Source organism: Chelonoidis abingdonii, chromosome 5 (assembly GCF_003597395.2).
Source record: "Chelonoidis abingdonii isolate Lonesome George chromosome 5, CheloAbing_2.0, whole genome shotgun sequence".
NCBI classification, from domain to species: Eukaryota; Metazoa; Chordata; order Testudines; family Testudinidae; genus Chelonoidis; species Chelonoidis abingdonii.
In genome coordinates this window covers 94,471,761-94,488,722 of record NC_133773.1, presented here as the reverse complement: position 1 = coordinate 94,488,722, position 16,962 = coordinate 94,471,761, and positions in this window count along the sequence as shown.

Here is a 16,962-nt window from a genome sequence, read left to right as displayed (position 1 = left end):
AGTCTGGACCGGGCCGAGGGCCACATTGAAACCAAGGTAGGGGACCAGCCATGGATCAGAGCCAAGGTCAGAGTCCACAGACAAGCCAAATCAGGATCATAGTTAGAGTCCAGAGTGGGCCAAAGGTCAAAGCCAGGTGAGAGTCAGTCCAAGGGTCTGGAGGCAGGTGCAAAGCTGGAGTGGCTCAGTGACAGGGCTGGAGTATGGGCAAGTTTGAAGCTAGCTGCAATAAGGCTGGAGCAGGACCGGGAACTGGATCAAGGGCAGGCTGAAAGCCTAGGGAATCTGTAACACTGTGAAGCAGCAGGAGGGTTCTTGGCCAAGTAGTGCTGTTGTACAAAGTAAGGACTTGTCTAAGCTTAAAATGCTGCAGGAATATGCTACCTGCACCAATGGGAGGGGTTCTCCTGTCGACATGAGTATTTACCTCCCCAAGAGGTGGCAGAGAATTTTCCCATCGACCTCGCTGTGTTTACACCAGGGGTTAGGTCAGTTTAACAACATCACTAGAGGTGGGGATTTTCCCCACACCTGAGCAATATAGTTATAATAACCTAATTTCCTACCATAGACCAGGTCTGGCAGACTCAGTAAAATACCAGTGCCTAGGGGTCATCTGATGCAGGTTCTGTCCAGGAATAAGCTGCTGCAGGATATCTGAGTGCTGAGTCACTGCAGGCTTTGCTTATGGGATGAATTGGTGCAGCATGCCTTACTGATTAATAGAGATCCTGGAAATGCATTTGCCATGGAAAAATGTGTTGTGTATGTTTTTTTAAATAGAGAATCTGGCAGGTTCTGGGCTGTCACCATTGGGTGGTGGGGCTTCAGGCTGTCAATTTCATTTTAATCACAGAAAAATGTGGATTTTTATGTTTGGGTTTGTTTTTTTATTGGAAAACGTGGGGTGGAGGGGCACGGTTATCACAGAAAATGAGGATCCCTGCCATTAAGTCACTCTACTGAAGCAGTGAGTCATGGTAGCTGAATGGACAGCCCTGGTCTAGCTTCAGGTTTGTCTCAGACATTGTGAAACTTCTGGCTGAAAAAGTGGGAGGGGAGTGGGGGGAGGGAAACAGTTCCCTCCTACCTACTCTTCAATAAAAGGACAGACTCATTTAGACTACAGGTGGGTAGGTGAGCCTGAACCTATGCTGTCCTCTGTTTTCTGGAGCATGTTGTTAAACTGAGCCAACTCCCAAACCCTTGAGGGCCCTAAGACTGCTCTAGAGAACAGCAAATAGCAAGCTTGCTAGTAAGACTCGTCCTTACAGGTTGCACTTTAGAAATAAAATTCAGAACATTTATTTTGATAATGACATTTGCCAGCAGGAAGTTAGCAATAACTTAGTGAAGGAATGTACAGTATGTTGGCTCCGGTATAGAGGTTTAAAGGTGATTGCTTTAAAAAAACAAAGCAAACAAGCTAGTAATAGAGTTTAAGGCCAGAAGGGAGCACCAGATCATCTAGTTCAGTGATCCTCAAACTGTGGGGTGCCTGCTCCTAGTAGGCACAGGGGAATATTCAGGGGTGCATGCAGCAGGGGGTGGGGAAGGGAGCACCATGTTTCCAACCCAGCTCCATCCCCAGTCTCAGTACTCCCCCAGCCCTGTTCAGCCCCCAGTCCTGCTCTGCCTCTAGGCCCAGGCCACACCCCCAGTGGGGGCAGGAAGGGAGCACCATGCTCCCCATCCTCCCTTCCACCAAGCTCCACTGCTGAGGAAGCCTTGGCTGTGCAGTAATGGAGGCGGGACATGGACAGATTTTTTTAACGGTGAAGGGGGAGGTGACTCAGAAAGTTTGTGCACCACTGATCTAGTCTGACCTGCAGTATATCATAGGCCACCAACACCATTCAGCACCTGCACACCAAACCAAACCCAGCAACCAAAATTAGACCAAAGTATTACAGCTCACTGTAGACTAAACTCTTATGTGCCATGGGCAGAGAATAGGAGGGACCGAGGTGTCCAACACCTGAGGGCCCTGCAAAGGCAGGATAATAAATGAGATATACTCAGATGATCTATGCAAATGAACCACACCCACATGCTGCAGAGGAAGCAAAAAAACCCTCAAAGTCACTGCCAATTTGACCTGAGGGAAAATTCCTTCCCAACCCCACATGAGATGAACAGTTAGACCCTGAGGATGTGACCCAGAACCAGCCAGCTAAGCATCTCAGAAACAGAAAGCTGGGTACCATCCCAGAGTATAAACCCTTTCTGTCCAAAGCCCATCTCCAGCTGTGGTCATCTCTGATCTTTCAGAAGGAGGAGGAAAAAAAGAAACCCACTGTAACTCTGGCAGACCCAGTGCCAGCTTATGCCAAATCCCCGGGCCCCACTGAACAATGACATATGCGTAGCTGGAAATCAGTCTGGCTTACCTGTGTGTTCATATCTATAGAATTATAAGAATGTTTTTAGATTTTGTGCAGTGCTTGTAGGATTCTGCATGTATTAATCCTACTTATAATATCTGTATCCAATGTTCTAAGGTAATGTTTGCTCTGTAGCTATAAAAATGTCTTTTCAGGCCTTGTCTACATTATACAGTTTTGTCAACAAAACTCAGGTTTTGTTAACAAAACTTGGAGGTGTATACACAACAATGTTCCTCCCACAGATTTAACTCTTCTGCTACGCAATCACCTCGATGAGCGGTATAGAGCTTTTTGCAACAAAGTTTGAGTGATGCAGTGTCACTGTAGATCAGGGGTCGGCAACCTTTCAGAAGTGGTGTGCCGAGTCTTCATTTATTCACTCTAATTTAAGGTTTCGCGTGCCAGTAATACATTTTAACGTTTTTTAGAAGGTCTCTCTCTATAAGTCTATATATTATATAACTAAACTAGTGTTGTATTGTAAAATAACAGGCGTTTTCAAAATGTTTAAGAAGCTTCATTTAAAAGAAATTAAAATGTTGATCTTACGCTGCCGGCCCGCTCAGCCGCTGCTAGTCTGGGATTCTGTTCACCTAGGCCGGCAGCGGATGAGCGGGGCTTGTGGCCAGGACCCTGTCTGGCAAGGTCCGTCAGCCAGAACCCCAGACAGCAGTGGCTTGTGGGGCTGGTGGCCAGGACCCAGAGGGCGGGGGCAGGGCTGGGGGTGGGTATGTGAGGGGGTGTAGGTGTCAGGGCAGAGGGGGCGCTGGGTATGGCGTGGGGGTGCCAGAGTCAGGGCTAGGGTTGCAGGTGTGGGGGATGAAGGAGTCAAGTAGGGGCTGGGTATTGTATGAGGGAGGTACAGGTCAGGGCAGGGGCCTGGGAGGGTGCGGGGCAGAGGGTGTGGTGTTGTAGGAGGGTCGGGATCAGAGCTCAGGGAGAGTGCTGGGTGACTGCCGCCTAAACAACTCTCAACCCCGCTGCTCTTGTCCCCTGACTACCCCCTCCTGGGACCCTGCCCAACTGCCCCCCAGGACCCATCCCCTATCTAACCTCCCTGTTCCTGTCCCAACTGGACTCTACCTCCTACCTCTCCCCTGACTGCCCCGACCCTCATCACACCCCCATCCCCAGCCAGACCCTCGGGACTCCCATGCCTATCCAACCACTCCCCGCCCCTGACAGGACCCCCAGAATCCCGACCATCCAACCCCCCCCCACTCCTGCGCTGCCCCAACCCCTTTCCACACCCCTGCCTCCTGACAGGACCCCCAGAAACTCCCAACTTGACAACGCCCCAGCTCCTTGTCCCCTGACCACCCCCTCCAGAGACCCCACCCTAACTTCCCCCAGGACCCTCCTTGCTCCCAGTCCCCTGACTGCCCTGACCCCTATCCACCCCCTGCCCCCTCACAAACCCCAGGACTCCCATGCCCTAGCCATCCCCCGGGATCCCACCCCCCCATCCAACCCACCCTGCTCCCTATCCCCTAACTGCCTCCACCCCTTATCCAACCCCCGCAGCCCTGGGCCCCTTACCATGAGGCTCCACACAGAGCTAGATACGCTGCTCCGCAGGAGCACACAGCCCTGCCCCTCCGGTTGAGCGGGGAGTGTGTCTGCCTCCCCGCGGAGCCCCAACCCCCAGACCGCTGCGGGCGGCAGCAGGGCTGCAGGGGAGGGGCCGGCAGCTTGCTGCGCTCGGCCCCGTGCTCCAGCCCGGGAGCGCGGACCCTGCGGCTTGCCGTGCCTGGAGAGTGGGGCCATTTGCCCACCCGGTGCGCACGGCTATGCTTCTGCTCCCTGTCCCCGCAGGGGAAGTGGAGGGCAGAGGAGAGCGCGCGGGCTGGGCAGGATTTTTAGTGGCATGCTGGAGTGCCGGCAGGTTCCAACGTGCCATTAAAAATTGGCTCACGTGCCATAGGTTGTGGACCCCTGGTGTAGATGGTGTGCTTGCTTATGTCATCCAAAGTGGCCTCCAGGAGGTGTCTCACAATGCCCATCATAACCACTCTGGTAAGCAGTTTCTTCTCTGCTGCCGCACAGCCAGATACACAGGCATAGGCCCCTCCACCTTTAAAGCCCCAGGAATTTTTTTGAAATTGCACTTCCTGTTTGCTTGGCCTGGACAGCTCACATCACATCTTCCCAGCTGACAATGTTGTTTTTCCGCAGAAAACTCTCACTTGGAGTACACCGGAGTTGCTGGATCTTTTGGGTCTGTGGGGAGAGGCAGCTGTGCAGTTGCCATCAGAACTTGGACACTGTTGGTGTCACTAGATAGAAATCTTTTTGTTTGAGGCCTGTGTGAACCAAAGTACCTCCATGTTAGAAGCCTTTGTGTTAGCCTCACTAAACTTTTGTAACCTTCTGTACTAATGTGGTGACTGTAACCGCCTGTGTTATGAGCTGACTGCTAAACAATAAGGCCGTAGTTAGCAGGGCCGGTTAATACCAAATACTGCTAATACTAAATAAGATAGACGAAAAGCAGATGTTATGGCCAAGGTCATGTGCATGAGAAAGTAGCCCACACAATGAATAGCACAGAAAGAAAAATACAGGAGGGTGGGGTATAAATACTAGTGCCCCGCCTGTGTCCGGTGTGCAGGATTTGAGATTGTTATTTCTCCCTTGCACCTTATTTGAGCTCAAATAAACTTGTGTTTTGCTTCTCCACCCTGGTGCGTTTATTCGAGCCGGGCACACCGGGCCACGAACCGCTGTTGCTTGGCCTCTGGCACTTTGTGTCGGCAACAACACCTACGAGCAGATTGCTTGTGGCATGGATGAGAAGGGGCACAAAAGGGATGTGCAGCCATGCCGGTCTAAGATCAAGGAGCTGAGGCAGGCGTACCTGAAGGCTAGGAGGGCTAACTGTCACTCTGGTGTGGCACCGAAAATATGCTGCTTCTACAAGGAGCTGTACGCCCATCCTTTGCAGCGATCCCACCTCCACTGCTAAGCGCCCCATGGATATTGGGGGGGGTATGGGGGTGGGACTGGAGGCAGTGGCCAGCGGAGTCAACCCCAAGAACCAAGTGGTGGACAAGGAGATCAAGTTGGAGGAGGATGTGGGACAGGTAACAGGATTGTCTGGTTGTGTGGCGAGCCAGGGACTCTTTTGACTCCAGAGGGGTGTAGCCAGTCCCAGCAATCCAGTTCTGGTGTGCCTGAAGCAGGAGAGGGGAGCATGTGTGAGTACTGCATTTTGCTTTGATATTCCTCAATTACATGAGGTAGAGGTATCCTTTATTTTGTTGCATAGTGCACGTGGGAGAAGGAATCAAAATCAACAATACTAGGTACTGTTTTCATCTGCTTCTCATTCCTCTGTGTTACTAATGCAGTGGGGGTCCTGTGGAAAAGTCTATTGATGAACACCACGATCTCTTGGAAATCCTCCATAGAGATCTCTAGGAAACTTCCTGCAGATACTCTTCACTCCTCCACCAAAGATCCCTGGTATTTATACTTCTTATGTATTTATAGAGAGCAATCATATCTCCCTTTATCTTTCATTTTGTTGGGATAAACAAGCCAAACTCCGTAAGTCTCTTGTAAGGCAGGTTCTCCATTCCTCTGATCATCCTAGTAGCCCTTCTCTGAGCCTGTTCCAGTTTGAATTCACCTTTTTTAAACATGGGGAACCAGAACTGCACACAGTATTCCAGATGAGGTCCCACTAGTGGCTTGTACAAAGGTAATAACACTTCCCTGTCTACTGGAAGTACCTCATCCAATGCATCCTCGGATTTCACTAGCCTTTTTCATGGCTCTATCACATTGGTGGCTCATAGTCATCCTGTTGACCAATACGCCTGGGTCTTTCTACTCCTCTGTCACTTCTAGCTGGTAAATCCCCAAACTGATAACACGATTTTTTGTTGTTAATCCCTAAGTGCATGACTTTGCACTATTAAATTTAATCCATTTTTTATTATGTCAGTCGTCAACATTGTCAAAATCTGCTTGTGTGATACTCCGGTCCTCCTCTGTATTGGCAGTACCTCCCAACTTTGTCTCATCTGCAAATTTTATTAGCGCACAACTGCTTTTTGTGCCTAAGTCATTAATGAAAATGTTAAATAAGATTGGTTCCAAGACTCCACTAGTAAACTCCCTTCAGCCTGAAAATGTACCTTTCAGAATGACCCCACTATTGTCTCCCTTTTAACCAGTTTCCTATCCACCTTTAAATTCTTAATCCCCATCTTCTCCAATTTAACTAATTGCCCTTGTGGAACTGTATGTGCTCAAAGCACTAAAATAAAATAACTAAAAACATGGGTGATTTAAAAAGCAGGAAATTACATTTCAAACAGCAATTTGATCAATTTTTGCTTTCAACAGTAATGAGTTGCTTCTGCCATTGCCTGCAAGGGGTATCAAATGCCAGTTGCCTGATACTGCTAGTATTTCTGAGATCCTCATCAACCACAAGATGTCTTTTTGCTCTGTATGAACTTTGGAAAAAGAGACAGTTTTTCTGCTCATCCTGGTTGGTGATTTTTTTCAATGGCTCCACTCTGAAGATAGTTAAAGCATCCTTTGTTTCTACTGTTGTACAGTGTTATATGTGGGGTTAAATTGTAAAGCAAACAAAACTTGGTTGGCACCCATTGGAGCTGGCTGTGGTAGCTTATGCACTTTAAACAGATTAGTATGTGAAGGGTCATTTAGCTTTATGAGGAAAAATAAGATCCCACTAGGACAACCAGGAAAATCTAAATCTGGCTGACTATTGTTATCTCTTTGGAGTTTCTCTGAAGACAAATATCAGTGGAACTAAAAATGAATGAGGAAGTACTGCAAGCTAGAGTGGACTTTGACTTCATCAACTGAAATGAATACATTGTCTTACAGTTCTGTTTCTCTCTCTCTCCCTCCCCCTTTTGCTGTTTGCATGTCCTATATGGTGTTATGTACATCATAACTTGACTCTTCTAACTAGTTGAGGTAAAATAATCACTCCTAAAATAAACCAGCACCTGAATTGGCAAGCTTTCAGTCAAGGCTGGCGCTAGGCACCAGCGTCCCAAACATGTGCTTGGGGTGGCATTTCTCAAGGGGTGGCATTCCGGCCCTCTGAGGCAGCACCTTTGCTTTGGCGGTGACACTCTGGCTTTTTTTTTTTTTTTTGCTTTGGCTGCAAAAAAACAAGACCCAGCCCTTCTTCCAGTAAAGGTAGTGTTAATGTTGGAGTGGTTCTTACTTGAATTCTTATGCGTCCCTGTCCGGGAGGGCCTATTGAAAATCAACTTGGATTTCTTTTTTCTTTGAAGTTCCTTGGGAAAGTAGATTACCAAACTTGACTTAATAGGCTCTTCAAAGACTGTTCTCAGTATTTACTTGAAAGTACTTCAGAGCCATGAAAATGGGCATATTCCAGTGCACAGGAGCAAAATGCAGTGTTTCAAAATAATAAATCAAAGCCAGAATACAGAACACCCCTCATCCCAAAAAGGAAAAAAATCCAACCCCTTTCCCTCACATGCCACCAATGAGTAGGGCAAATTATTGTAAAGAAACAACCCCAAAGGAGGAGTTTACTACTGCCAGTGGGGGGAAGGAAGGATCAGTTCTCTGGGACAGAAGATTTGAGCTGCATATTTATTAATTAAAATTAAACTTTGTAAATATTTCACAATGGAAGATTCTCTCAGACACTCCCAGCAGCATTTTTCACATGGATGTGATAAAGCTGTGGTTTGGTTTGGTTTGGTTTTTGTGCTTTCAGGGTAACCCTGGCTGACATTTAGTGGAGCAATGAAGGAGTCTAGAAAAATTCACATCCAGGGCTGGATTAAAGCAATCTAATGCATTAGGCATACCACCTAGCACCAGACCAACAAGAATCAGTATAGCTATACCCACATACTTGGGCTGTGCACTCTGTTCAAGACTGATTATTGTTAATTGTAGCACATAGGTATCCCAGTTAAGAACCAGGACCCCACTGTCCTAGGTGCTGTACAAACACAGAACAAAAGGACAGTCCTTGCCCCGAAAGAGTTTACAGTCCAAGTATAAGACAACATATGGATATACACACAGACTGATGGGGGTCAATACAAGGAAACAAAGGAACAGTATTGGTCAGCGTGTCCTAGTGCTGGTGTCCTAGACCTGAACAGTGGTCTCAGGACACCAGCAGCCTAGCTGGTGTCAAGTATTTTGTAGGCTTCATTGCAAAGGAAAGCTTGAAAGAGGATAAAGTTAGTTTTGCAGATGGTTATAGGGAGCATCTCCCAGGTGTGAGGTGCAGCATGGGAGAAAGCATGAACGTCCTTGTTTGAAAATTTAACAAGTGGGAATAAAGAGCTGACTGAAGGAGGGAGCTGACCTTCTGAATCTGAATGAGAGATGATAGGTAACTCGGAATAGGTCATGAAGGGCCTTAAAAGTGATTTGGCCCTGTGTGTGTAAATGTGGATCTATACCTTATTCCTAGTCAAATCCATACAAAGGAACAGGCTTGGTGTCAAACCTGAATGCATTTAGTGACATCTGAGTTGGAGAGAACACAACTAGCCATTGGTCCCATTTGTTGTTATTTACGACAATGGCTGCCTTGAGCATTATAAACCAGTGGTTCTCAAAGCCGGTCCACCGCTTGTTCAGGGAAAGCCCCTGGCGGGCTGGGCCGATTTGTTTACCTGCCGAGTCCGCAGGTTCAGCTGATCGTGGCTCCCACTGGCTGCAGTTCGCTATTCCAGGCTAATGGGGGCTGCGGGAAGCGGCACGGCCTGAGGGATGTGCTGGCCGCAGCCCCCATTGGCCTGGAGCATCGAACCGCGGCCAGTGGGAGCCACAATCGTCCGAACCTGTGGATGCGGCAGGTAAACAAACCAGCCTGGCCTGCCAGGGGCTTCCTCGAGCAAGTGGCAGACTGGCTTTGAAAACTACTGGTATAAACAATACAACAGAGCACAGCATGATGATGTTATTTTCTTCAGTGAGTGAAAATGCTTGTTGTAGCATGTTATATGAAGTTGGTTCTATGGGTCAAATGTAGTAGGACGTCACTGTAGATGAAGTGTTTTATTTGTTTATTTCTAATCAGATAGAAGCAGTTGTTCTTAGGATAGAAAATCATAGTGAAAGACATACCCTGCATATGTACAAATAATCAAGCTGCTTGTCGGCTTTCTGTCAAAGGTTTGATATTATTGTCTGTTTTCGATTTGAAAAAGGACCTCAGCCAGAATTTTTTCTCCATGTGCTTGGATAGTGAGTATGTAAACTCTACAGAAGGAATTAGAATTTAACATTATGAGTGTTCTGTTTGAAGTCATACTTAATAGTTAGTAAGAACCCACAAGTGTAACTAGAATAGCATCAGTTGAGTTTGTTGAGAATTAGATAATTTCCACTGAGTTTAGTTGAGACCATACGTGCTGGAGAGAACTCATTCAGGTTCTGTCCAGTGTCATACGAACTCCAACCCAAACTATGAAGCAAGAGATTGTTACAAGTATTATCTAATCAGAACGAAGTCTTATTGACTGGTCGTATCCTGAGAACATTTCATTGTTGCTTGTAGTCTATAGAAGTAGTCACTTTATAGAAATGGTGATGTGACACTGATTTACACCATTTGAGGATTTGGCCCTATTTCTTTCATTTGTATCATGCCATAGGGTCATTGGTTTCAGATTATGAGATTAAGTGAAAACAGGGAACCTCAATTGGTTCTTCTGGGGTCTCTGCCCAAGTCTAATCAGAGTAATTTTCAGGATCAGGACAAAGGAAGTCTAGGGTCCCAGGAGATGGTGGAGGTGGCAGCTATGATAGTGATACTCACTCGTTCCCTTTCTTTCAGTCATCCAGCTCCATGCTTTCCTTTGCCTTCCCAAAGCTTCTTGGGCCTAATTTCCGACATGACAAGTTTAGCCCATTAACTTCTGGTTCTATTATTTCCTTATTTACCAAATATGGTCTCAACACAGTCCTTGAGTTACATCAGTAAAGCACCTTTGTTTAGACTCAGTCTTTGTCTCCTTTCTGCACATTTTCCCATCAATATTTGTTTTTAAAGTTTATTGTGACATTTTGTAAACTTTCACTCACTCATCACAGTTGAACTCACAATTAGAGTAAATTTATAGGCCTAATCATTACAACAGTTTCTATGGCAGCTTCATAAACAGTGCTCCCTCTCTCTGCCGCCATCTCACATGTCCACTATGCAACTATTACCTAGTCACGTCTTCCAGAACACAGGAGATCCTTGTCAGTGAAAAGTTATCATTTATCAATAGATACTGCAGAGTTTTTTCTGAGATACTGTGCAGTTTGCCTATACATAAAGTAGAAAAACAGTTGTGGTATCTCAAATAACATTAGTAACTGTCTGTAAATTTTAGACAGCAACCACTTTCTCTTTGTATAGAACCAGGTATTATAATTATAATATAATATCAACATTTCCATTTTAAAATTTTAGAAATTTAAACTTTGTGATTCTCCTACTCAGAGAGATGTTATAACCCACAGAGTTTGCAAAACACTGCTTTAAATAATTTGTTCTTTCCTTTTAACATTCTTCAGTATATTTTCATAATACCACGGACCAATTGATCTTGTCCACAGATTGATTATAGAATCATAAAACCATAGGGTTAGAAGGAACCACAAGGGTCATCTAGTCTAACCCTGTGCCAAGATTCAGGATTTGTTGTATCTAAACCATCCAAGACAGATGGGCATCCAGATGCCATTTGAAAACCTCTAATGAAGGAGATTCCGTTACTCCCCTAGGCAGTTTTATTCCATTGTCCTACTCAGGGCAGGCCTTAGGATTTATGGTGCCCTAGGCGAGATTATTAAACTGGTGCCCCTGTGCCTGATCTGCTCTTAGCAACACAAACATAAGCTTACAGTAGTAGTGTGACAAACCTTGCCACACATTCATGTATAAAACAGTTTAACCTTAACTAAGGCACACTGTAATGCTGATGGACTAGCACTAAAGAAGCAGCAACTATAGAAAAAATTCTGATATGAACAGAATGAATGCAAATAATTATTTTTTTTTTAATTTATCAAAACTCTTGTATTGAAATTATTATGAAAGAGGTATTGAAAACAAAGATTCTGTCCTGTACCATTGAAAAGCAACTCTTCTCTGACTTTTTGGCTGCAAAATCAGGAAATAATGTCAGTGTGCGCCGGATGACAAAGAAACCCGGGAAAAGCATCGTGTCTTTGTTCGGAGTCTGTTGAACGAAGAATGAGCAAAAAGACCAGTTTAAAGCGTTCCTGACTCATTGTAGAGTGAGATGTTTTTAATGACTTTTAGTTTGAGAACTCCGTTCTCTCTGATGCTACTGTACAGAAATTGTCAGTAAGAATAACGAGTGGCAGATGTAGCATTAGGATTATGTCACACAAGTTACTGCAGGTATAAGTAAACTGTATCAATGTCATGCACTGATTTTGCATGTGGCAGACATGATGACAGTATACCAATTCTTCTAAGCGTTCGAGTCCATTGAAATCAAGAACTATCACCACAGCTCAGAGAGGCTCTCTAGGTTGCTCATCTTTGTGGTCATTAGTGTGCTGTTAGTTTTCCCCGATTTCGTTGAAATTTAGTTAGTCATATACAAAATCCAAACGTTCATTAGGTGTACTTGCAAGGCATTAAACCTTTCATCAACAGCAGATACTGCTTTGATCCATCACAACGAGATTAAAAAATTCCAACCTCAAATTTCTTTTCTGATCATCTATGGGCTCATCTGCTCCTTCATATTCTATTTGTCAATTTTTTCCTTGAAACTCATGTCACATTGCCAGGAAATTTTGGTTCTACACCGAGTGCCTGTGCAAGCTCTCTTGCTGTACTGTGCTTCTTTGAATCGATGTTCTTCTGTATTTACTAAAAATCTTGTGGTGTTGTTTAGTAAAGGTAGTTTGAATCAAGCTGCATCAATGGACTCTGCATATTTTGCTTACTTTACCTGAGATTTTAACAAGAATGTCAAACCAGATACGACAGATGTTAGAAACTTGAACCTGGATATTTCAGAGGCCAAATGACTGTGCTTCATTTTAGCTTTTGGATTTCTCTGGCTTTTTCCGAAATAGCACCAATGCTTCCATAACGTCCTCCAGACTGAATCTCAACTATTGTTATTATAATGGGTCTTGGCCACTCGGTTCTCTGCTCAGCCGCACTGCCAGCCTGGGGTTCTTGGGGTCCCAGGCCAAGCACAGGTGCTGAAGTGGCCTGCGAGTGGCTGTATTCCAGGCGCTGCAATAGTGCAGCACCCCCGGAACCGCCAGAGCAGTGATGGCTGAAAGCCGCTGCCTGCCGCTGGCATACCATCAAAAATCAGCTCACCTGCCACCCTTTTTGACCGGTGTGACGCCCGTGAAGGTGCGCACCGACCCCTGCTTTATACACTAGTGAAAGGAGATGATGGGCATATTTAGACAGTTGTTGGATCGGTGCTCTCTTCAAGAGACAGCGAGTAACGAGGCTATTACGGAAGTCAGCTTCAGAGTACGCATTTTTTGTTTCTCTGATGAAACTGCCATTCCTGCCGTTTTCAGACCTAAAAACTGTACTAATAATTGTCAACAACTTAATTTCGTGTTTTGGCTAAGATATTGATTCGTTTTTTTGTAAAAAGACAATATTGAAGAGTTTGGATTCAGGGATTTGTTGACGCAAGAATTTTTGGCAAACAAATGTTGTTAAATGACATCTAAATGGCAACACGTACTGGTTTCAGTGCTTGTCAACAATCCCGCAGCCTGCTGGGTCCACAGCTGCAGTAGACCGGAGGTGCAAGAGTAGGTGGATGAAACTGCCAGGGACCCCAAAATCCACCGCTCTTTGGGCTGCAGAGATGGCAACAACGCAGCAGCAAACCCTCAGGTCAATAAACGCCAATGGCACCACCAACTCAGCCTTATGGATCCATGGTGAAGGTAGCACAACCGACATGACTGAAATCTCAGGGTACACGGCCTAGGCCCCCCAGATGGAGCCACGAGCTCAGCTCATCTGCCCTGTGCAGCTACAACCGCCGAGAGGAGGGATTGGCTGGCAGCTTGCCACCCGGGCAAGGCACACTTCCCGCAGGCTAAAGGTGGCAGATGCCAGGCAATTTCCCTGATTTTAGTAGGAGACCTCCCGATATTTCGGGGCTTTGTCTTTAGACCTAGGCAGCAATTACCCCACCTAGAGTGACCAGACAGAAAGTTTGAAAAATCAAGGACAGGGGAGGGGAGGGGGGTTTTATTATAAAGGAGCTAGTATAAGAAAAAGACCCAAAGCCAATTGGGACCTGTACGCCTATAATAATAGGAAATGATCTGATCAAACTGTACCCCAATCCCCTATCCTGATTTTTCACACATCTGGCTAATTTCCCCAGCCAAGCCTGTGTGACATTCCAATGCGTGTCGCTGCGCGAGCGAAAGTGAGTTTTCACCCTTTCCTTTCATTCCCACTCAGCAGGCAGGCAGCCAGCCTCTCCCCCCATCTACTCCCAGCACCTCACCCCACCCAGCCCTGAACGGGAAAGGGAGGGAGGGAGAGAAAAGCAGGGATGCTCTCTGGAGGAGGGCGAAAGAGGAAGTGCTCCATGGTGCGGGGGGGAGAAGATGGATGTTTGGGACTAACAAGGATACTAGGCTTCAGAGCCACAGAGCCTGTCTCACCTCACCTCAGCCCGGGGGGAAAGAGTCACACCACAGGTGAGCTCCTTCCAACCCACTACCCCCCTCCCCTCTTCCCAGAGGACCCACCACGCCAACTCCCAGTCTTCAAGCTGTGCAGCATTCTGCTCTCTCTAGGACCCAGCAGCCCTGCTCCTACATGCTCCACTGCTTCCCGTCTGTCTGGGCTGCCTGCAGAGTGGTGCCCCCAGGCAAAGTGAGGCCCTACGCATTTGCCTACTTTGCCTATGCCTAAGGACGGCCCTGGTCCTACTGTTCTTACAGCTAGGAAGTTTTTCCTGAGATTTAATCTAAATCTTCTATGCTGTTGTTTGAGCCCATTACCTCTTCTCCTGCCCTCTGCGGCAAAAGAGAACAATTTTTCTCCATCTTTTTTTATGACAGCCTTTCAAATATTTGAAGACTATCATGTCCTCCCATTAATCTCTTTTCCAACCGGTTCCTTCTGCCTTTGCATAGATGGTTTGCTTTCCATCCTTTTCATCATCCTTGTTGCTGGCCTCTGGATCCTTTTCAGTTTCTCTACAACATCCTTTCTATACAGCAGTAACCAAAATTGGACACAGTACTCCAGCTGAGACTAAGCATAGCGGTACTATCACCTCCTGTGACTTGGATGCTATGCCTCTGTTAATGCAACCCAAAATTCCATTTGCTTTTTTTGCAACAGCATCACACTGTTGACTCACATTGCGATTGTGATCTGCCACAATCCCCAGATTCTTTTCAGCAGTGCGGCTGCCAAGCCAGTTATTACTCATTCTGTATTTATGCATTTGGTTTTTCTTCCCTAGTGTAGCACCTTATATTTGTCTTTGTTGAACTTCATTTTGTTGCCTAACCCAGTTCTCCAGTTTATCAAGATCCCTTTGAATTTTAGTTCTGTCCTCCAAAGTGTTTGCAAACTGTCATCCCCCCAGCTTTGTGTCATCTGCAGATTTGATAAATATGCTCTCTAATCCTACATCTAGGTCATTAAAAGATGTTAAATAACACTGGACCCAAAACAGATCCCTGTTATGGAGCACTTGATTGTGAGACTAGTATTTGCCTGTATGGAAAAACTTGTCCATAGTATTTTGGCCACAAAACTGATTTAATATGCACTTACTGCTGATATCTCATTTTCAAGACGTTTCAGTTGTTTTTAATCTATTTCTCTAAATATGAAGTTTTTGCCTTGCCTTAGAAATGTATATTGTAAAGGCAGTTAGAATGAGATTTTTTTACCCCAAATGAGAGATGAAAAATGGCAGATTATATGGGTATTATATGAAGATTAATACTACTTAAGTAAACTATATATTTCAATAGTAAAAGAATTTGATACATATAGTTGCAACTCTTCTCTGTGCTATAATGTAATTAAAAACTCAGGGTTTTGAATATAAATTCATACAAGATTTTTCTTTTATAAATTAGTTTTTTCCATTACAACATAACTCAAAATTGTCTGGACCAGTTATTTTTAGCCTTCCCAAAATGCAAATTTGGAATGACTATAAATATGAGAAATTTCAATCCAGAAAGCAGGAGCAGAAAAGTAGAAGAGGATGGAAACAGGAGCCAAGAAAGATTGCTCTCACATCCAAACTATGGTTCCATTACTGCATCTCCATAGTAGCAAAAATAGGAGAAAAGGTATTAGCAATAAGAGTGTCAGAAAATTATAATAGTATTAGTGAAATATACAAGTCAGACTTGCGAGAATCATGTGGCATGGATAATAATGAAAATTAATAACATATTAGGGCCTGATTTTCAGAAGTGTGGTGCGCTCACAACTCCTGTTGAAGTTAGTTGGAGCTTTGGGGGCTCAGTGCCTCTGACAGCCTATAAAGCTTTTTTATTGATTCATCAGTCTTAAACCACAGGGATTAAAAATAATCTACTGGCGCTCTTTGAATGTTAACTAATGTAGAAGATAAAAACAAGTAAGAATGAGGACAGAGGAAAAAAAGGAATAAGTCAAATATCATAGTAATAAAATAACTGAATATTTGAGTTGACAATATATTCACAAAAGCCTTATCAAGATGAGATACCAGGTTTTTAAAGTTATGAATCATCACAAAATAATAGTTTTACAACCAAGTGTTAATCATATCTCACATCCTTCTCTGGGAAAGTGACCTTGTTGTTGTTAATTAGTGCCTGTTACAACTGGTAAACTAGTTAATGATTCACTCTGAAGTTAAACTCACTACCAACAGATCAAAATTCTGAGCCTGGTCCTAAAACACGCAGCTCTTATTGACTTCAATGGTATTAGTGAGCGCTTGGAGCCTTTCAAGATTAGGTCCTGTATTTCCAGGTTTTTGATTGCTGTTGACACCTTTCTGAATACATGCGCAGGATGATCTGTATATCAGTTATACCATGCTCTTCACTGTGGTATTTGAGTGCTGCTATGCCCAAGAGCTAGTAACACTTCACACTTGGGAGAACTAGCAACTTTTCATACTTAGGCTATCTTGCAAGCCTATCCATGTAATTTGACCCTCAAGTCCCTGCTGGTCAGTTTGAAGTCAATGTGACTATATGGGTATAGAAGCTCACAATCACAGAGGTCATCTTGCAATATTGGGGCCGTTATGATTTAAAACTATTCTCCTGTGTTTTTAATGAAATCTACTGACGTACAGTAGGCCTCACCACAGGTAACTTGTGAATAACCTTAATTTTCTAAGGTCTCCCCAGATCTCCTCCTTGCATAGAAAAAAGCTACAGGAGGTGGCTGAATGGGGAGTAAAACTGTGAGTTGGGGGGAGTGTGTGAAGCCAAGTTGCTAAAAATGGGTGAAATGTAGGTGTGATGGTTTCAGTCACAGACACCCCCTTGGGACTGTCATCTGATGTGCTGAGATTACCTCTGAGCC